We start from the raw sequence: 22,341 nt of genomic DNA on the forward strand, positions 1-22,341 counted from the left end.
AAAGAGTATATAATATTTAAATATATAGAAAAATGATTGAGTACCTATTTTTAAATACTAGAGTATTTTTATCACATATGAAAAGACAAGAGTATTTATATGTTTAAAAGAAAGTGTCCTTTTATAAATAAATGGAAGTGTATTTTTGATTAATTTATTATATAAATAAATTAATAATATATTTAAAATATTAATATCAACATTAAAAAATATTTACAGTAATAATTATACCAATTTAACAATTTTTAAAATTTAGAAATCAGAAATAACAATTATAACTTACTTTTTGAATTTATTTCCCACGGTTTTCCATTGAAGTCTATGAGCGTGTTTGTCCTTTATTTATTTTGGCAGCCTTAGCATATACAGCCCGCGGAACAAGAAAAGAAGGTACAGAAAGTGAAGTAAGAGGAAGTTTTGAAAGGAAAAGGCAATAGAGCCAAGGTAAGGAACATATTAAGTAATTTTACAGTTATTAAATTACAATATTGGAGATTTAAAAACTTAATTAAAAATAAAGATAGGAAACAAATATTTATTTCACTATTTTATTTGATTTAAAAAAAAAGAAAAAATTAAACATATTTTAAAATTAATTTTTCAAAGTAAGTTTTATTTTTTAAACAAAATATAAATATTTTATTTACATATATTAACATTTAATTACAGTTGAATGTAAAAAAGTAGTCCGCCATAAATAGAGAAGCACGCGATGACGTAAGGACGTGTGCGTCGACGTAATACGCCATTTTGCAGAGCATCGGAGGAGGAAGCAGCAGGAAGCTGATCTGCGTCCAGGTAGGAAATATTTTCTGTTGATATTATAGATTAAACCTTTTTAAGGGATACATATATAGTAAGGAAAGAATAAGGGGAGGTTGCTGGAAAACTAATAGATGTTTTAAAAGTTGTTAAACATGTCCACATTAATGTCATTAATACATGCCTATGTCGGGTCGCTGAAAGTAAGTTAGTTATTTTAAAAAAGTATGTAACTCTTTCTAAATAAAAAGTTACGGTTTAGACAGTTGATTTCTTTGTTTCCGAAGATAAAGATGTACTGTCGATCTTCATTTCTTGGTAAAAAAATTGTGCGTACTTTAATATTTTGTAAATCTTATTTTGAAATACAAATGACAATTCAGCTGCAATGTGTATTAAGGAATATGGTTTAATTTCTATTTTATAGTTCGGATTGAGTTTTGGTGATTGGTTTTGACGGAATTTAAATTGGATTTTTTCGATAATTTGAAAAATGGCGTACCGATAATGTTAAATGTTTCGAATACTATGGAACAGTAACATTTTTCAACATTGGTTTAGTTTTGATGAAATGAAGATTTGTTTGAAAAAATGGAAAAAACCCGACTTATTAATTTGAAAAATTTTTTTTAAAAAAAATCTTTGTATGCCAATTGAATCATTGTAATTACTATAATTTTTAGCAAAGCAGGAAAGTAAGCAAATTCATTGTTTTAAAAAGAAAGAATGTTAGAAAGATTTTCGAGGTAGTCTATAGCCACACACAACGAAAACTGTTGTAGAATTGCCAATAGTCTCTCAGACATTTCCCTTGTTTTGACTGTTACTCGTGGGTTTAGACTACCTGCGAGTGTTTGTGCTAATCTCATTTCTTGGAAACTTTGCTCCTTCTTCAAAGTTTCCAAAAATGAGTAGAAGTTCGGATGTGGTTTTCCAATTGTATGATTGAAGGAGTTATGCCACCCCTCAATGGCATTGTTTGTTTTGGCCTCTCCCTCTAAACAACTCGTGTAGCAGTTCCACCACTCCACATGGAATCGTGGCTTCCTCCTGCGACCCGATCTGCTTAGGTGTCCAATCCATGTGTCCTCAAAATAATTTAGAATGGGTGCCAATTTTTCCTCATTACTCGTATAATAAACAGATTCTATAATTGCAGTGTAGTACTCGTCCACACTTTCGGGAGGAACAAAACAAAGTGCAGTTAATTTTTTTAGTTCAAACTGTAATTTGCTATCCCGAGAATATTCTGCAACTAGGGATGTTTTTTGTAGTTTACGCCAAAATGCCTGCGAAAAATGGAAAAAACATCCCTGAATTTGGGTATCCGTGTACGTTTTGGTGATCACATTGATCATGCTCAATTCGAAATCGATTATTATTTTTCGAGGACTTGCAGATGTTTTGCTTTTAATCACTGATAAAAGTTCAGTGTATGTTGCAGAAGTCTTATCAGGTAGCAAACTATACACTAAGGGAATTACACTATTGTTAATCTTAGCATGTATAGTGTAAATTTGAGTGAAAGGATGGGGTGTACTTTTAAACGTCCCATCCATCATCCAAATTTCACTACTTTCTAACTTAGCAAGGTTACGGGGGGTACTAAAAATTAAAATACGTTTCTGAGGGTTTTCGTTGTCATGCAGAAGGAAAGGTTCATCAGAAAAAGAAATAGAAAGATCATGAGGAATTCTAATGTCAGAGAATGTATGTGGTGTAGACAATTGAATATTACTTGCCTGCTTTTGTCTCTGAATAATTCTTCTCAAATTGGGTATTATAGGCATGTTGCTAGCAACATGACTAGGGACATGCTGTGCAACCTCCCTTAAAATGGATCCTGTAGATTCATTGGAGGTGCTTGCAATAGCTTTCATCTCATTAATTGTCTCTCTGATTTCTACATCCATTGCAGAGGCAGAGTGGTTATGTTCTGTGGTTTTCACAACCAAATTATCAACAGTAACCGCTCTGCCACTGCAATGGGTAGTGTAGTATTGCACGCACCTCCAATGATTTCTAGTTAAACTTATTCTTTCCTTACTATATATGTATCCACCATGGTTTAACAGATTTTTGCCCTTCCTGGATTTAACGAAGTTGGCTGCTCCAAGGCTAGACATTATCTGAAAAAAGGAGAAAAGATAAAACATTTAGCTTGATATTTATTAATATTTGTATACAAAACATAACATGTACTCAATCCTTTATTTTGCCTACTGATGCATCTTCATGGAGTAAGAATAGCACATTGTTATCCCTACACTATCCAACACTTACCCTACTGCTGCACCTTCCTGGAGTTAGAATAGTAAATTAATACTCCTACACTATCCCACACTTTCCCTACTGATGCACCTTCCTGGAGTTAGAAAAGTAAATTGTTACCCCTACACTATCCAACACTTACCCTACTGCTGCACCATCCTGGAGTTAGAATAGTAAATTAATACCCCTACACTATCCAACACTTTCCCTACTGCAGCACCTTCCTGGAGTTAGAATAGTAAATTGATACCCCTACACTATCCCACACTTTCCCTACTGATGCACCTTCCTGGAGTTAGAATAGTAAATTGTTACTCCTACACTATCCAACACTTTCCCTACTGATGCACCTTCCTGGAGTTAGAATAGTAAATTGTTACTCCTACACTATCCAACACTTTCCCTACTGATGCACCTTCCTGGAGTTAGAATAGTAAATTGATACCCCTACACTATCCAACACTTTCCCTACTGATGCACCTTCCTGGAGTTAGAATAGTAAATTAATACCCCTACACTATCACACACTTTCCCTACTGATGCACCTTCCTGGAGTTAGAATAGTAAATTGTTACCCCTACACTATCCAACACTTAACCTACTGATGCACCTTCCTGGAGTTAGAATAGAAAATTGATACCCCTACACTATCCAACACTTTCCCTACTGATGCACCTTCCTGGAGTTAGGATAGTGTATTAATACCCCTACACTATCCAACACTTTCCCTACTGCAGCACCTTCCTGGAGTTAGAATAGTAAATTGATACCCCTACACTATCCCACACTTTCCCTACTGATGCACCTTCCTTGAGTTAGAATAGTAAATTGTTACTCCTACACTATCCAACACTTTCCCTACTGATGCACCTTCCTGGAGTTAGAATAGTAAATTGTTACTCCTACACTATCCAACACTTTCCCTACTGATTCACCTTCCTGGAGTTAGAATAGTAAATTGTTACCCCTACACTATCCAACACTTTCCCTACTGATGCACCTTCCTGGAGTTAGAATAGTAAATTAATACCCCTACACCATCACACACTTTCCCTACTGATGCACCTTCCTGGAGTTAGAATAGTAAATTGTTACCCCTACACTATCCAACACTTACCCTACTGATGCACCTTCCTGGAGTTAGAATAGAAAATTGATACCCCTACACTATCCAACACTTTCCCTACTGATGCACCTTCCTGGAGTTAGAATAGTAAATTGATACCCCTACACTATCCCACACTTTCCCTACTGCAGCACCTTCCTGGAGTTAGAATAGTAAATTGATACCCCTACACTATCCCACACTTTCCCTACTGCAGCACCTTCCTGGAGTTAGAATAGTAAATTGATACCCCTACACTATCCCACACTTTCCCTACTGATGCACCTTCCTGGAGTTAGAATAGTAAATTGTTACCCCTACACTATCCCACACTTTTCCTACTGATGCACCTTACTGGAGTTAGAATAGTAAATTGTTACCCCTACACTATCCAACACATTCCCTACTGCAGCACCTTCCTGGAGATAGAATAGTAAATTGTTACCCCTACACTATCCAACACATTCCCTACTGATGCACCTTCCTGAAGTTAGAATAGTAAATTGATACCCCTACACTATCCAACACTTTCCCTACTGCAGCACCTTCCTGGAGTTAGAATAGTAAATTGATACCCCTACACTATCCCACACTTTCCCTACTGATGCACCTTCCTGAAGTTAGAATAGTAAATTGTTACCCCTACACTATCCAAAACTTTCCCTACTGATGCACCTTCCTGGAGTTAGAATAGTAAATTGTTACCCCTACACTATCCAAAACTTTCCCTACTGCAGCACCTTCCTGGAGTTAGAATAGTAAATTGTTACCCCTACACTATCCAACACTTTCCCTACTGATGCACCTTCCTGGTGTTAGAATAGTAAATTAATACACCTACACTATCCAACACTTACCCTACTGCTGCACCTTCCTGGAGTTAGAATAGTAAATTAATACCCCTACACTATCCAACACTTACGCTACTGTTGCACCCCCTGGAGTTAGAATAGTAAATTAATACCCCAACACTATCCAACACTTACCCAACTGCTGCACCTTCCAGATTTTGGAAAAGTAAATTGTTACCTCTACAGCATGGTACATTTTAAAAGTTGTTGCAACTTACAATGTTTGTCTAAATTACCTTTTTTTCCGAATTGGTTTTCTGGCAGACTCCTGTTCAGTGGTATTGCTGAGTCGGTTTGTGTAGACACTTTTGAGGTGATTTGTTGGGGAATGGATAAATAAATGTCTGGAAAAGTGAAAAATGAATAAACTTTGAAAACAGAACGATGTTGAGAAATGTGTTTAGTAAAATTATTCCACAAAAATTGCACATGTGATATAAGTTGCTGCACATAACTATTTCCGTAATGAAAAATACATTCTTTAGACATGAAATATAAATCTAAAATTTGAAAATGTAATCATAATTACATTGATTATTTCTTTGAAATTTAGCTATGTGATAGTTAGTCAAATATTTTGAAGGTAAAGAATCCGTGCTGTAAAAAAATACCTTGTTTTTGAGAATTTGCTTTTGTGGATGAGGTGGTAGAGGATGTTTTTCTTTGTTGGCTCAAATTTTTAGTTGTGAGAAAAAAAATCTTTTCTGTTCAGGAAAAAAGGCGAAAAAAAGATAATTAACGGTGGGTAGAAATGTAGTACTTGAGTTTTTTTAAAATTAAACAGACATACAATATAACTAGTACTACATGATACTGTCCTAATTAAAACACATTACTGTAGTAGAAATATAGATATGTACCCCTACCCTACACAAAAATATCACTGATGGTGCTCTTTCCTACAGAAGAAATTGAATATTGTTTCTCAAAACTATCCATTAGTTTTCAAATTAGGTACGATACAGGAGGAATAATTGCAAAAGAAAGGATTTCTAATGTATCGTTATAATAAAATGGGAAAGAAAAAATACCTTTTCTAGTAGGTATTTTGTTATCGTGCCTTTATACTGATGTTTGCTGGAGGTTAAAAGGTTTTTGTGAAAAGATGTTCACTGTTGGAGAAAAAAAAAAAAAAAAATTGTTCCTTTGTCAACGTTGGTTATAAAAAGACAATTTTGATTTTTATGCGGTGTGATTGAGTATTAAAAAAAAACACCATTGGCATACATGACTTTATGAAATTTTAATAAATAAATTTTACAAGTAAAACCATGCCACAAAAATAACATTTACCTAAACAATTGAGTTTGTCAGTCGTTTACGTGGTGGGGATGTCCAAATAGGTTCAGCTGCTGTGCAATGTAAAAATCTTCCGATTTTCTGGTTGAGGAAAATAAATTACTTGTTTTAATTTTGAGTTTTATTTTATTGATAATATATTGGAAACAGTTCATTTCTTAAGTTTTTATTATTAAGTGAAAAAATATTTTTTGTGGTTTAAGAAAATATATTTTTATAAAAACTATCGTTTACATATATATTAATAACTTACTAGTACTTGCTCTGTTGTGAATTCCGTGCTCTCTCTGAGGAGGTCGCAGTGCAGGTGACAGAGGGTCAGCTTATTACGTCTGCTCTCTCTGCTAGTTGATAATCAACTGAGTGCAAAATGGTGTCTCACTTGTATTTATAAGTTTTACTGTGTGTCACTATTAATTTTTTTAAAAACTGCGTTCGTTGTGTTTTTTTTAATGCTTTGTTTTACTGTGGAAAATGATATTTTAAAAATGCTTTTAAAGAAATATTGTTTTCATTCATTTGGCCCGTTTTGGCATCCATTTTGGAACATGTCTTTTGGTATTGTTTACATAGAAACTGTGGTAGGACAAGTTTTATAAGTGAGATGGTTAAAATGGCGCCTGTGTGTATGTGTGTTATGTTTTCGTTAGTTTACTTAGTTTGCGATCTTTTCATGTTAAAAATGTGTATGTACTGTAATTTATTTTTTCATTATTATTTAAAAACTTACAAATGTCTTAAAACGGATTTTTATGGGGAATTTTGAGCATTGATTTTAATACTCGAGTATTAATTTTAATACCCGAGTATTAATTTGTTACTGCATTTTGGTCGATTTACGTACAGTTCTTCTCCACGTTTTAATACACTTCCCCACCCTAAAACCCCTAATTTCCCTGCATCCCGTGCCAGATTTTATTGTACTTTTAATTTTAAAAAAAAAATCGCGTTGTAATGGTATGCGTTGTAATATACTTCGTTGTAACAGCACTTTTCAGTATTGTAATAGGTTTGGCGTTGTAACAGAATTCGTTGTAAAGTAATGCGTTGTAATAGTACTAGCGTTGTAAAAAATGCGTTGTAAAGGTATGCGTTGTAATAGCATGCGTTGTAACGTCATACATCCAGACTGGACTGGGCCACCCCCTTTATATTTGCTGTTGAAAATCTTGTGTCCCACTGTTGATCATTTGATATATTTGAAATCGATTGTGTGGGAGTGTTTGAGCACACTAGCACTGTCATGATGACTAGAGGTAGCAAGACTAAAACCATACCAGGGGTTACTAACGCAATTGGCCCAATTGACCAATATATTACTAGGGCCAACGAGGCAATCAATCAGGGTATGTCTCTTTTGGAACGCAGGGTGTCCCAGGATCTGGCCTTAGCTAGACGTTCCTCCTTAGGCCTTCTGGCATTAGCCAAAACACCTACTAGCCACGGGGAAACTAGGCCCCTAATTGAAGTCCCAGTGGAATTACATGGTGTCCCAAACGTGGTTGATCTTTCAGTATCACTGGCACTCTCGGACACACAACTAAGCGAGTTGTCTGAGAAGATCCTGCAACCAATTATGAGCCCAAGACAGGAGGTATTGACTATTGAGCAGTCAAGAGGGAAGAGGGAGGGCGCTGTTCCCAAACGGAAGAAGGCCAAGGTAGTGAATAAATATAAACTTACTAAAAAAAAAACAACCGCTCTTAAGCCCACCAAGAGTGCACTACCTCAGAGCACGTCTATCAAAGCTGTAGCTGATACGACGTCATGCTCTGCGACCTTTAATAATTCTAGCAGGTTGGATAGCTCTGGTGAGGGTTGTAAAGTTTGTGAGATAAATAACCAACTACTACTTCGGCTGGGTGAACTCATTAAGGCCCATCTGCAGCCCTTACAACTTTCACTCTCTAACATAGAAAAGCAAATAGCTTCCCTGAAAGCATCCTGTATGATCCAGACGAAGGTTGCCCCAGCCCACCCAGGCCAACCAAAAATAGCCAATATAAACCTAACGGCAGGGCCGAAAGCGCTTACTATTACCCCTATTGGCCATAATTTAGGTCCAAAGTCTCCCCCTGCTCTATTGAAAAAGGGCAATCAACCATGCGAACTTGCTGTCCATCCTACTAGTACTACCATGGAATCTGCACCTGCTAAACAAGTAGCCCCCTTGCTCCCTAACACCGAGAGTATAGATTCTAGAGGGCTCCATATCCATCTACCACCTGAAGCAGGCCCATATGTTGCAATTCTGACCGGGGTCCCTAAGCTGAATCCAAACACTGAGGAACCGACACTGTCCTTAAAAAATAAGGCACTCCATTGGCTCACCACCAATAGACCGCTCCCAGCACACTGTCGTAGTAAGATCTTAATGGTGCGTAGGGTACCCTGGCTAGGTAATGAGATGAAATCGATCCGGGGAGATTGTGTTATAGTTAACTTTGATGACCCACGTACGGTTGACTATATTTGCCATAGGGGTATGTGGGATAAGACTGATGGCATAGAAATAAAAAGGCTCTCTTTCTTTTACCCTCCTACAAATAGGTATCTTGATAACCTGGCTAGCAACCGGCCCCATATCAGTACGCGTGATAGTAGAAAGGAATGGGACGATTGGTATGTACAGGAAGCTAGAAATATAGCCCCCCCTGTAGGCTGGAAAGGTGCTCCAGTTACCAATAGATTTAGTTGTCTGGAAGCAGTGGATTGACCACCACAGCAATTAGGATATGGACTTGAGGGCATTAATCAATTTAGCACCAAAATTTCACAACCTTTTGAAAGTCTTACAATTAAGGAAAATTCCGATAATTGTTATAAACATCTGGTTTCCCAAACTAATAATCAAGTAATCTTGCAACCTGTAGCTCTATGTTCCTCCCCTTCTTCTCATTTAGGGCTTATTGATGCCCAGTTTTCTATTCCTGCTGAACCTAGTCAACCAGCCGTATTCCCGTCCTCTTTTGACCACTTGGGCACTGTTATTAAGACTGCCCACGATCGTACGGGTAGCCTTAAGATTCTTAGCTGGAACTTAGCTGGCATCCAAAGGAAATTGAGCATCCCTGACTGGAATGTTCTAGTGGGGAACCATGAGATTTGCTTATTCCAAGAGACTTGGAGTCTGGATCCTCTATATCGAGTTGGCTATACTACGCATTTTGTTCCAGCAGTGCCACCAAGAAACGGGAAGGGTCGTCCTTCGGGAGGCCTTCTTATCTGGGTAAGCATCGACTTAAATTGTAATATAAAACCTAAGCAAATCAATAGCCCTGATATTCTAGGAATATCCTTGAGAGGCCCCAGTAGAGGCTTAAAGCTTGACCTGTATAATATATATGTTAGAGGTACCAAACATGGGTCTATGTCCCCGATAGTGGCAATCCTAGAAACAGAGCTTAGAGAACACACAGCTGGTGCTCAAGTCCTGGTGGCGGGTGACTTTAACTGCACCTATGAGCCACTACAGTTGGGTGACACCTTTGACTTGGGTGAGGACGATGCTAGATGGGGAATTCCTGCTCTAACAATCCCCCCGATCAAAAAATGGTCTCAATGCGCGATTCAGCTCAATGCCCTTTCGCTGGAGTTTGGCTTACGAGCCACAAATGGCCGCACAACTTCAGATACCATGGGTGCCGTCACATATAACAGAATTAATCACACCTCAAGGATCGACTATATCTTGTTAGATTTTAAACTTTGGGGTTTGGTACAGGATATGGTAGTTTTACCCTCAGTTGAAAGCGACCACAACTCACTTTCCCTATCCCTTAAAAATCCTTGGATTAGTAATTTTATTAAAAACCCTTCCAAACTAACCCAGAACGTTTCAGTCTCCGCATGTGGGAGACGACTAAAGTGGAATATAGTATCAGTAGACGAGACCAAACTCAATACTATAAATACTGTCCTTTTAGCCTCACAGACGAAGTTGGACAGTTTTGATTTGGCTTTGTCTAATCCTGGAAAAGCTACAACTGTTTTTGAGGAAGCACTCACGTTAATTGGGAATGTATTCCTGAAAAGGGAGTCCTCTTCTAAAAATGTGGTAATTCGAAACTCAAGAGCGACAAGCGAATGGTATACATCGGCTTGTAGGCACGCAAAAACTCTCTTGATTGGGGCTATAAGAAGCAAATCCCAAGTAGCTATACAACGAGCTAGAAACAACTACAAACAACTACTAGTTAGTGCTAAGAAGGACTGGGAAGAAGATTTTTGGTGCTCTCTAAAAGAGGAAAGCCAAGGGAAAGATCCAAGGCGCTTCTGGGACATAATCAGGAAAAAAAAAAGACCAGACTCTGACCTTATAACTTGTAATATCTCTAGTCAAGTCTGGGTCAACCACTTTGCTAAGCTGTACTCTTCCCCTTCTAACAACACTATAATTGGCACTCCCAAGGATGACCAGGAAAGGAAGGTGACTTCAGTAAATTGCGACTCCCTAACAAGAAGAGCTGAGTATGTCACTGATATAACTAATATCATTCCAGCACAAAAGGATTGGGAGTTAGACCTAGTAGACTCTGATTCCACCTTCTCCATAAAAGAGATAGAGCATGCCATTAGTACTATTAAGCCCCAAAAGGCGGCGGGGCCAGACGGTATCCCTGGCGATCTATTACGCTCTGATGTCCCGAAATGGGCTAAATTTATTCACTGCTTGCTCATTGCAATTTACAAGGGTGCTCGAATCCCCTCATCCTGGAAAGGGGCTGAGGTCGTACCCATCTTTAAAAAAGGGGCGAGGGATGACCCAGCTACCTATAGACCCATAAGCCTGCTGGACATAACTCAAAAGGTGGTCGGTAAAGTATTGTTGCTAAGAATATCACAATGGATTAGTGATAATAACATCCTTTCCGACTACCAGGCAGGCTTCAGAGCAGGTACTGGCACAATAGAACAAGCATTCAGACTTCTCTTAATATATTGGAAGGTGGTGGTCATAGGCAAAGGCAGTCTTTATCTTGCGTTTATTGACCTGAAGACTGCCTTTGACCTCGTCCCTAGGCTGAGTCTTTGGAGAGTGCTTGGTGACATGGGGTTACCCCATTATATTTTACGATTAATTGTAAGACTCCATGAAGACACTTTTGCCCAGATTAGATGGGGATCAGAAGGCGAGAAGACTAGTAGAATTCCGGTTGAGAGAGGGGTCCGTCAGGGATGTGTTCTTGCTCCCACCCTTTTTTCACTATATGTCAACGGAGTGGTCGAGCATCTGCTGAAAGATCCTTCAGATGAACCTTCCCTGGCGGGTGAGCGCATACCGACCCTCCTCTTTGCGGATGACACGCTCTTACTGTCTAAAACCCCGATGGGCCTCCAAAAATTGCTTAACAACTTCCAGCATTTTTGTGTACAAAGGGGCTTGATTATCAATACTGAAAAAACCAAGTTCCTGGTGATGAACCCCCCCAAAAAAAAATCTGTTCGTTCCCCACAATTGAACGCTATACCCTTGGGGAGGGTGGATGTATTCGACTACTTGGGAATCCGATTGTCACATAATATGCAGTGGGCTCCCCATCTAAGCAAAATGTTACTAGCACACAAGAGGGTAACAGGGGCACTTTTGAAAGAGCAGCGCGCTTGTGCATCTAGACCTATTGCCCCTGTCATTGAAATCTATGCTGCTAGGGGAGTCAGTTCTGCTCTCTATGGGGCCGAACTCTGGGGCTCATATAATATCAGTGAGTTAATAAGATCTGAGAGGAAGTTCTATAGAGCGATTATGTCACTTCCTCAGGGCACTCCAATGATCCCGTTGCTGTTAGATTTGGGTCGCCATCCCATCAGCGATCTAGCAAAACTTCGCCCACTACTCTTATGGGCCAGGTTGTGGAGAGTCCCTGAATTGGCAAAATATGCAAAGGGCCTTTCCGAAGTAATGTCATCCCCCGGGTGGCACAAGATAAAATGGCTGAGAGACTTGAAAGCCCTTTTATGTGATTTGGGTCTAAGTGAAGCCTGGGAGAATAGGTCTTCTCCTCCGAAAGCATTCTTGAAGAAATTATTTTGGAATTGGATCGCGACCCAGCGGAATGCTAATAACGCCTTGGGCAGCCTCACGGAGGACTTCCTGAAATTCAAGGACTTACCTTTCCGGGAACCATACCTAGATATCATCGAAAGACCCTTTGATAGGTCCCTTTACTTCAAATTCAGAATTGGTTCTCTTCCTCTTCGTGCGTTTACCTCTCGGTGGAAATCCAAAGATCAGACCACTGATCTCTGCCCATTTTGCACGTCCAGAGAAGAGACTGTGGCACACTTTCTATTTGAATGTAAGGAGTATGCTCACCCAAGAAGCAGATGGCTAAAGCATTTGTGTCGCTTGTTGGGAACCAGGCACCATGTTGAAGCATTGCGCATTTTAATGTCGGACTCCCGCCCTTTTTATGCTTGTGTTCTGGCAAAATTTTTATCATGGGCATGGGCCATTAGAAGTAAAAGGCTAAAAACACTTGTTTAATCCCTTTTAATATGATGATGTATTTATTTATTTTTACTGAAAAGGTATACTTTTAGATGAACTTATAATCAAATTTCTCTGTAAATTTTTTTAAATTGTGATGCTTTTATGATAATTTTTATCGAAATAAAGCCTTTTTGACTGACTGACTGACTGACTGTAATTATTGCCGGAAATCCAGCGATAATCGCACTGCGACCAGCAATACCTTGCTGATAGGGCAGGGTGGTCTTAGCCATGTAATCCACCTCCCATTAGATTACATGGCTAAATCAGATTACAAGCAGGCGTAAGGAAAGTAGTGATAAATGTGGTTAGCGCTACTTTTCTTATCGCTCTGCTTGTTTGCGTGCAGCTTGATAATTGGAGAAATGTCGGTTAGCGACATTTCTCCAGTTATTTTGGCACGGACCGCCCACTTTGCATCTCATTAGAGATGCAAAGCTGGGCATTGTTGTAAGGGGCGCTAAATCAGCAAAACACGCAATAGTGTGTCCTTGCTGATAAGGCGATGAAATTATCGCCGCTTTTCGCCCGAAAACGGACGCAAAAGCAGTGATAATTTCATAGCACCACCTTGCTGATATGCCCCAGGGTTCTCAAAGCTTAGTGGTGAGACATGTGGTCGCCACAAGCTGAGGCCAAAATGCAGACGAGCCTGGCACAGACAGGACTGCAGAGGGAGTCAGGTCTGACTTGTTGACAGGTAAAGGCAAAGTTGGAACCAAAGTAATTCGGACCTACCAAAGGCAGTTAAAGAGTTGTGTTGTGTAAGGTACAAGGTCAGGAGAAAAGAAAGGCCTGCAAAGTCACAGTGGAAAAGTTTCTAGGTCCTGCTATTGTCAAAACTCATTTGAAATCAGAACTTCACTTCAGGAAGAGGCCCACAGCATCCAGACATCATGCCACTGACTTACCTACGTCTTAGGGGCACATACCACAGCCATTAATTTCATGCGATGAGCTCTCTGCTACTGCACCCACCTTGATACCTCCGGCCGCACACATATTGATACCTCCCGCCCTGTTTCGGCTGCCTAATCTGTGCTGATCCTGATTCAGGAGTTAGTTTGACTATTTCAGCTTATCAATTCAAGCATTGTTATACTGCAAGCTATAACGTTAATGAAGACTACAGGAATGAACTTGGAGTATGAATACTCCACTTTTAGGTTTTCTGTTTAAGCCTACACTGAAAATGTTTTTTAACAGAAAAAAGTTTTTTTTTATAAATTGTAGCTAATTTGTGATGTCTATCAGGAGGGGGGGTAAACTAATAAAGGTGTGCAGATACTGTGGTCTTCTACAGCAATTCATAGAACATTGATCAGACCAATATCAGTATCAATACTAGGCAAATTAAAAAGACATCAAGTGGGTCTTCTTTTTTTACGACAAAGCAACCAGCCTGACCCTGAGGAAACAATACTAAATTGGTTAAAAGTTTACTTTTCAATATGAGGAAGGTGTCACCCAGCACACAACTGGCTCATAAACAAGGATAAATAGCAAATCACATCACAGCATAAGTTCCTAAAAGCCAGTGGCAACAACTGAATGTTATGCAGAGACTAGTACAATGTATCAGGCTCTGGTAAAGATGTAGTTTGATCAAATGACTGAATTGATATTCCTCAATAGGATTGCAATGTGATTAATACATTTACAGCAGTCATGCTCTCTCACATAAGCATTAGTTCATAGTACATTATAGTTTGGGCTCCCTGTTTTCTGTTTTTACTGATTTTTACTGACAGAAAACATTGCATTTCCTGTCTGCATTTATTTTTAAAAGTGTGAAAATTCTGATAATTTGGCTTCTTTTTAGTGACTCTCCATTCCGAGATAACAGAATGTCAGCCAATATCTCTACATATTGGTGGCATTGGGAGTGAGAAAGCTAAATGAGATTTGCTTTAATGTTTGCATATTTCAGTGTGTCTGTGTGTGGTTGTGCTAATTTTTTATGTGCGTTTATTAATGTATTATATAGGTGCTAAAACCTGACAGGCATCAAAGTTTGAGTGCATGTTTATCCATTAAGTAAATGTGGAAATATCCAAGTTATTACTTCTGTTCTCAATACACAAAATAACAAGCATTGGCATAGCCAATAGGTCTCGCCTTTGGGACCTTGTAAGTGTTTAGCCATGCAACACTTGCATAACTAAATACTTATAAGGTCCCAAAAGCGAGACCTATTGGCTATGCCAAGCGGCCCTGCGGCCGCGAAAGTGAAAGTGATCGCGATCACGATCAAACATCAAAGCGGGAAAGTGAAAGTAATCGCGGTAAAACGCGGCGCGCGCCCGCGCACATGCACTGTAGCTCTAGGCTGGCCTGGTAGCACTTTTTGGAGCCCTCTCAATAAGGCTCGCCAGACCAGCGCATGCGCTGGGTCAGGCGAGACCTAAAAATGGATAGGTACCAATAAGATTTAACCCACTGTAGGTTGCACCACCTAGTTATAGTGTCCACAACAAATGACTGTACAAATGTACGTATTGTGTAAAGGGCTGATGTGCCAAAATATCTCCGTCTGGGGCTACGTAGCGTCATACTTTACCGATGCACACACTTTTTCCTTTTGTGCACCGGTAAAGTTCGACGCTACGTAGTCCAAGACGGAGATATTTTGGCACATCAGCCCTTTACACTATACGTTTTTCGGAGCTGGATTGTAGCCCGACCAAGTTTTCTTGATAGGCATAGAGGACATAGTTTGTCTCTGCCTGCCATTTCTATTAAAAAAATGTGTGAAGATTCGGTGAAATAATAGTGAAATATACCGGATGACTACTCTTGCATGCCTGGGTCAGAATTTGGAAGTCTAAGATTTAAGTTGCCCTGATGAAGTTCTTCGTTTAGAACGAAACGCTTTAGCTGTTTGGCTGTTTGGTGTACGTTTTTTTAAAGTACAAAGAAGAATAAAGGAATTTTGACTATTTTCAACATTGGATGGACATTTGTTCAGTCATTTGTTGTGGACACTATAACTAGGTGGTGCAACCTACAGTGGGTGAAGTGTATTTTGGTTATTGGAACCGCCTCAGAGGAACGGCAGGGGCAGTAGAGTTGCACACAGTGGGAGCATAAGGCTCTGTGTTTTGTTTCGAATTAGGAGGGATATTTAATGAGTGAGGTGCATCACAAAAACTTGGGAGTTTTTGTATAGGTTGGCTCTTCCCTTGTTGCTCTGTAAGGTGCCAATACGATGGCTGAAAAATAAATATGGATACATACGGACGGAATTGTAAAAAGAAAAAGAAAATAACACCAGGAGCTCTAATCATAGCTAAACACCGCTGCTGATGTCTGGGACTTCTTTCAGATGTTTCTAAGTCATATATTGTTAGACCTGTCATCCTTAGGGAGGTCTTTCCCCAACTTTGTGCTTATGCCTCTCATTTTTGCTGATTCTTTTTGTTGGCCTTAGGATTCTGAGCGTTTTACCACTGCTAAACTGCTAAAGTGCATGTGCTTCGTCCCATTTTCAGAACCTTTGGCATCAGAACTTGCAAGGAGGCATCAGACTGGTGCTTTTCGGAAATAAAAACACACCACCTGGCAAGAGCAACATTTACTTACCAGATTGGTCAAGCTTTAGACGCTAGAGAATAATTGATTTTCCTCAAGCCCTTGAACTTCAGAGTCAGATTAATGTGCCAACATGGTTTTACCGTAACATCCATGGCCAAAGAAGACCTTGCCCGCCACTTTATGGGGCATATTATCAAGGGCCTTATCTTGCTTTTTTGGCTTTGAAAGCCAAAAAAGCAGAGATAATGTTTTCGCCCTATTAACAAGAGGCGTCGGGTAAAAGGGTGCTAACATGCGCTAATGCATGTTAGCACCCTTTTACCCGACGCCTCCCTTTGCATCTCTAATGAGATGCAATGTGGGCGTCACTAGGCAGAACAACCTTGTAAATACCGCTGATGTGCACATCGCAATATTTACAAGGAGACCCAGGCATTTTTGCAGACATTAGTTTTTGGCGAAAACCGCGGTTTTCGTCAAAAACTAACATCTGCAAAAATGCTGACTTACCTATACTTTATATTGGAGGTGGATTATGCTGATACGACCACAGGGTCGTATCAGCAAGGTTATCGCCGTTTTCCATGGAACATCGCTGGTTTTCCAGCGATGTGCCATGGAAAACAACGCTATCGCAAGAATAATTATCGCCATTGCGCTATGCGTTGTTACTACAGCGCTAGCACGGCGATAATTATCTGCGATAGCCGGCGATAACAATTCTCACCCACAGAATGGCTAGCGTTGCTAATATTCCCCAAGTGCTTTGACTGGAACATTGCTGCATTAAAATTAAGTTCCCGCACTGAAAGCAGAAAGGTCCCTCAACACAAGATTGACTGTCGGAAATGGGGTTTTAAATTTCACAGGAGGCCCTGGGAGGGGGGGGGGGGAATGGGTGGGTGGGCAAGCACAAATGTGCATGCGTGGATGCCCGCGCATGCGCATTTCTCGCGAGAAATGCGCCTGCACGGGCATCCGCGCATGCGCATTTGTGTGAAGAAGTTGCGGGCAAGCAGGAAGAGGGAGCCTCGGGGTGCCGCACTGCAGGTGAGGTCATTTATTTACTTTTTACATTCTTTAAAGTATTTTAAAATGAGGGCGGGCGGGCGGCGGGTGGCGGGCAGCTCTGCTTCGCAGCGGTGTGTGCATAGCGCTGCCTGCTATGCCTACTTCGTAAACGGCGAAGCAGGCAGCGCTACGTGCACTCCGTGGGCGAAGCGGAGCACGACGCCCAGCCTTAGTATAAGCACAGGGTCCCTGACCCCCACAAATCAAACGCTTTTGGATCTTGAACTGATCTTCTGTCAGAAGAACTGCTGTACTGCTTGAATGACTCAATTGGACTGCTTTTCTGTAAGGACTGCTTTCTGCTTGATGCCTTTGCTGCCTGGTGCTCCCTGCTCTGCTGGAAGGACTCTGCCTTCCCTCAAAGTGATAGCCAAGGGCTTGCTGACTTGCCTCCTCTTTTCTGAAGTCTCTAGGACACAAAAGACTTGGTGCAATTCTGCTGGTGCCTCTGCACTGTCTTCGAGTCTGCCCTTACCTGAGGTGCCCCCTCCAAGATCTGGGCCTCAGAAGTGGGTTCTGCAGCTGTTCCCTACAAATGACTGCCAATTCATTACCTATAGCTCCTGGGCCCGTTTTCAATTCACTCCTGAACACCTGCAGTGGTGGGCCCTTGGAAGTGATGTTTGGTCCCCTGAAATCAAGCTTTTGGGCTCTTCGTGAGTGAGAACTGGCCAGTTCGCGCTGGCACTGAGCCTCTTGCTTGAAGGATGAGTGTGAAACACCACAACTTCATCACCGCCCAGGACCGTGAGGCCCCATCTACTGTCCACAACGCCATGCCGGCTCTTCACACCCGCAGGATCATCGCTAGTGAAGCTCTACTTGCTGCTGGCGACTGTCTCCCCTGCGAACGGTGCTCTTCGTTCACCTTGAGAAGGTAAAACTTCAGCGGGACCTGTTTGGAACTGTTTCCCATCTGTGTTCCATCTGTGGGCCTGAACATAGATTTACCCCAGCCTAGCATCACCTAAAGTAACCTTTTAGCTCTAAAACTTCTAAGCCCTGTTTTTGCATTTAATCTTTAAAAGTTTGTATTTCGACTCCTACTGATTGGAATTTTGTTATTTTGGTCTTATTTTACTCAGATAAAAATATTCTCTATTGTTTTAAACCTATGTGGCAGTAGTGGCCACATAGCTCTCAAGTAGCAGGGCTGGCGCGGGGGGTAGAAGGTTGGGGGCATGCAGGGGAGCGCAATTTAAAAAATAAATAAATACTTACCTTGCCGCCGGGTCCTGTATCTCTGCTCCTGCTCTCCTCGTCAAACTCGAGGAACAGGAAGCACAGCCAGCTTCCGCTGACCAATCACAAGGCTGCAATGCAGTGTTGTGTTTGGTAAGCACCCAGCTCCCCTGACCAATCGCAACGCTGCAATGCAGTGTTGTGATTGGTCTGAGCATCCTTGTTCAATTCTCAGCAAGGGAATGGGGGCCAGGGCATATTCTCCACGCAGGCTGTAATGGAGAACACATAAAGTGCGCATGACTGTTTTGGGGGGCCCGAGAGGTTGGCCAAACAGTCATGTGCACTTAGGGAAGGGCAAACCACTCCTCCCCTGCCCTACTCCAAGAGCAGAGCAGCAACCTGCCGGCAAAGCAGCACGGAAACCAGCACTGACGGAAACATAAAATGATAAGAACTCAAATTTATTATCATTTTATGTTTCCTTTACTTAGCACTCCTTAAAAGCAGTGGGGCGATGCAACTGCTATATGGACTATTTTTGTTGTGTATTCATTGTCTTACTGAGTGTGTTTGTTGCACAAATAATTTACACATTGCCTTTGTAGATAAGCCTGACTGCTCTGTGCGTAGCTACCAGATGGTGGCTCTACAATTGGCTAAAACCACAGTATATTTAAATAAATAAAGGTATTTCTCTTTGTTTCGCCTCCCCTGGGAAGGCATTGTATTATTATGAATTCCCTGGTTTACCAGTGTTAGTAAATCTGGGATTGTGCTAAAATTCATGGGTGGATGTTTGGGAATACCTAACCTCCACCCATGGAACGCCTTCTCAGGGCAGAGTAATGCAAGGCAACAACTTGCACTTACAAGCTTGTCAGTTTTCAGATACATTACAGCCATCACAGCTGACAGTAGAACCACCCATGAGGGAATTAACTAGTTTTCCAGTGATTAGCCGAGACGAAGTTTGTAAATTGCTCCTCTCCATAAAATCTGGATCACCTAAAGACCCCTGCCCTGCAACGATATTACACTTGGCTGTTAATAGGATTGGTGATGAATTGACGCCATTAATCAATCAGGTTCTGGAGTTAGGCAGCTTCCCAGCATGCTGGAAAAAGGCCACGATCAGGCCCATCTTAAAAAAACCTAGGCTAGACCCAACGGAGCCCAAGAACTACCGGCCGATCGCCGGTCTGCCCATAATGGCCAAGATTTTGGAAAAATCAATGAACAGAACACTGACAGAATACCTTGATACCAATGAAGTATTGGATTTAACTCAGCATGGTTTTCAATCTAACCACTCGACCGAATCTGCTTTGATCGTAGTTACTGAGGAGATCCGGAGAATAATTGATCAAGGGGGAAATGCGGTCCTGGTACTGCTTGATCTGTCGGCAGCTTTCGACACCGTAAACCATACGGTGTTGGTTCAGCGGCTTCGAGATGTGGGCATTGGGGGGTCAGCTCTGTCCCTCCTATCCTCTTTCTTGGATGGGAGAGTGCAGAGCCTGCATTGGGAGGGTCTGCAATCAGAGAGCTTCCATCTGCCCTGTGGGGTTCCCCAGGGCTCAGCATTATCACCTACTATTTTTAATATCTATATGCTGCCCCTGGCCTGTCTGATTAGGAAGCATGGTTTTGCATTTACGTCATACGCAGATGACTCCCAGCTCATAATCTCCATGGCTAAACATCCAGAGAATACGGCTGTTAGGTTTCATGCCTGCTTGGAGGAGATTATGACTTGGATGAACCATAGCTTCCTAAAAATCAATACAGACAAGACAGAAGTCATCGAATTTGGCCAGGGGCAACCTCGATGGGACGCATCTTGGTGGCCAATGACAGCTGGGGAATGTCCCACCCCTGCGTCTAAGATTAGAAATTTGGGAGTAATCTTTGATTGTAAATTAACTTTTTCTGCCCAAGTAAATAGTCTCACCTCTTCTTGCTTCTTTTTAATTAAAACTTTGAAGAAGATTTTTCCCTTTATTGGGAAGGAACTGCAGAAGTCAGTGGTAGTAGCCCTTTTGCTTTCCAAGTTAGACTACTGTAATGGCCTGCTACTGGGAATTAATAAGTTCCAAATGAGCAGGCTTCAATCATTACAAAACGCTGCTGCCAGATTACTCCTAGATCTACCAAGGGGTAAATCTACCTCAGCTGGAATCCGAACCTTGCATTGGCTTCCAATTCAGCATCGATTGAATTTAAAGCCTTATGTTTGGTCCATAAAACTTTCTATGGAGGAGTAGCTAAGGCCATGCAGATATTGTTTAGACCTTATATCCCCACTCGATCATTAAGATCTAGCACCCTGGGTCTTCTCCATCTGGACAGGGTTAGGAAGGCAAGATGGGGTGGGAGAGCTTTCTCCCACTGCGCAGCAAAGTTATGGAACTCACTGCCTACAGCCATGTGTCTCCAACCTAACAGACTAGTTTTCAGGAGAGACTTGAAGACCTGGCTGTTTGCTACAACATAGGCGACTGTTTTGGGCATTAACACAGGTACTCACCTTAGCGCCCAGATGCCACGGCGTACGAATGCTCTACAAACACACATCCTATCCTATCCTATCCTATCCTATCCTATACTACATTATACAATACAATACAATACTTTGTAGAGCTCACAGCTACCTCAGAGGAGGCATCACAGGGCTAGCAGAAAGTTCACCAACAAAGTAGCCTAGCAGCAAAACATCTAAATGATGTCAAGGCAGGAGTCAAAGTGCAATATTTTTAAGCTCTTTCTAAAAGAGATTTCGGATGGGGTATTTCTCAAGTCAAGAGGAAGAGCATGCTAAAGCTTCAAGGCCAGAAAAACAAATAAATTACTTCCTCTTCTAGTCTTATGAGTGTGGGGGAGTTGGAAGAGGTTGAGTTTTTGGGATTTTAATGATCTCTCCTGGATGTAAGGTTTGAAGCTGCACCTGAAATAGAGAGGGCCTTTGAGGTAGTAAGCACTTAAGGCAAGGATGAGAGTCTTAAAACGGATCGTTTTTATCATTTAAAGCCAGTGTAGATGCTTAAATGCCCTGACACTGTAGCCCGGGGCTGGGGGGCATGTGGAAGGGAAGGGATCTTGAGAACTAGCCAGGCAGCAGTGCTTTGTATGATTTGAAGACGCTGTACCAGGAAAGCAGGCAGGCCCAGATACAAACTGCTGGCAAAATTCAACCTAGAAGTGATCAAGGCACAGAAAATTGTCTTGCCAAAGTCCACAGGAATAAGATGTAGCAACCTTCTTAAGGATTTAAGAGGGAAAAAGCATGTGGCAGATGGTACTTGATTTGGGACTCAAAGGTAAGGTCGGAGTCGAACTTCACCCTGGGATTTCTTACCACTGGTGTCGGAAGTGGGGTGGGGGGCATTTCCAATGGCCACCAGAAGCTGGGATCGGGGGAAGTTTTACTGCCCAAAAAAGAATCTGTCTTCTCTGAATTAAACTTTAAGCAGCTACCATTCATCCAATCAACCACAGATTTAAGCCAGAGTGTAAAAGAAGCCAGGGTAGTGGGGACCTTTTCCTAAAAGGCCAGGAGGAGTTGCGAGTCATCCGCCTAAGAGACAACTCTCACTATCCACGATTCAACCAGTTTTTTCAGTTCAAGCACCCGATTTACCAAGCAATGCAGGGTAATGCAAGATGGCCTTGTGTTGCTTGATATATCTGATTTAGGGTTGCATTGCCCATGGAACACCCTGAATGACGCAAGGGCAAAACAACCCCTTGATAAATCTGGGCCTCAGTGTCTC

At 41.3% G+C, this 22,341-nt stretch overlaps 1 long non-coding RNA gene across 1 annotated transcript; it reads right to left on the reverse strand.

Annotated features, from left to right (window-relative positions):
* Positions 1 to 2,641: 2,641 nt before the first annotated feature.
* On the reverse strand, positions 2,642 to 5,695 carry LOC146789257 (uncharacterized). The gene is made up of 3 exons (XR_014969775.1): positions 5,601 to 5,695; positions 5,226 to 5,333; positions 2,642 to 2,891 (listed from the first exon to the last, which is right to left on the reverse strand). It is a non-coding gene; the product is annotated as an uncharacterized LOC146789257 (long non-coding RNA).
* Positions 5,696 to 22,341: the final 16,646 nt, after the last annotated feature.

This window comes from Triturus cristatus, chromosome 10 (genome assembly GCF_964204655.1).
Source record: "Triturus cristatus chromosome 10, aTriCri1.1, whole genome shotgun sequence".
Classification (NCBI taxonomy): Eukaryota; Metazoa; Chordata; class Amphibia; order Caudata; family Salamandridae; genus Triturus; species Triturus cristatus.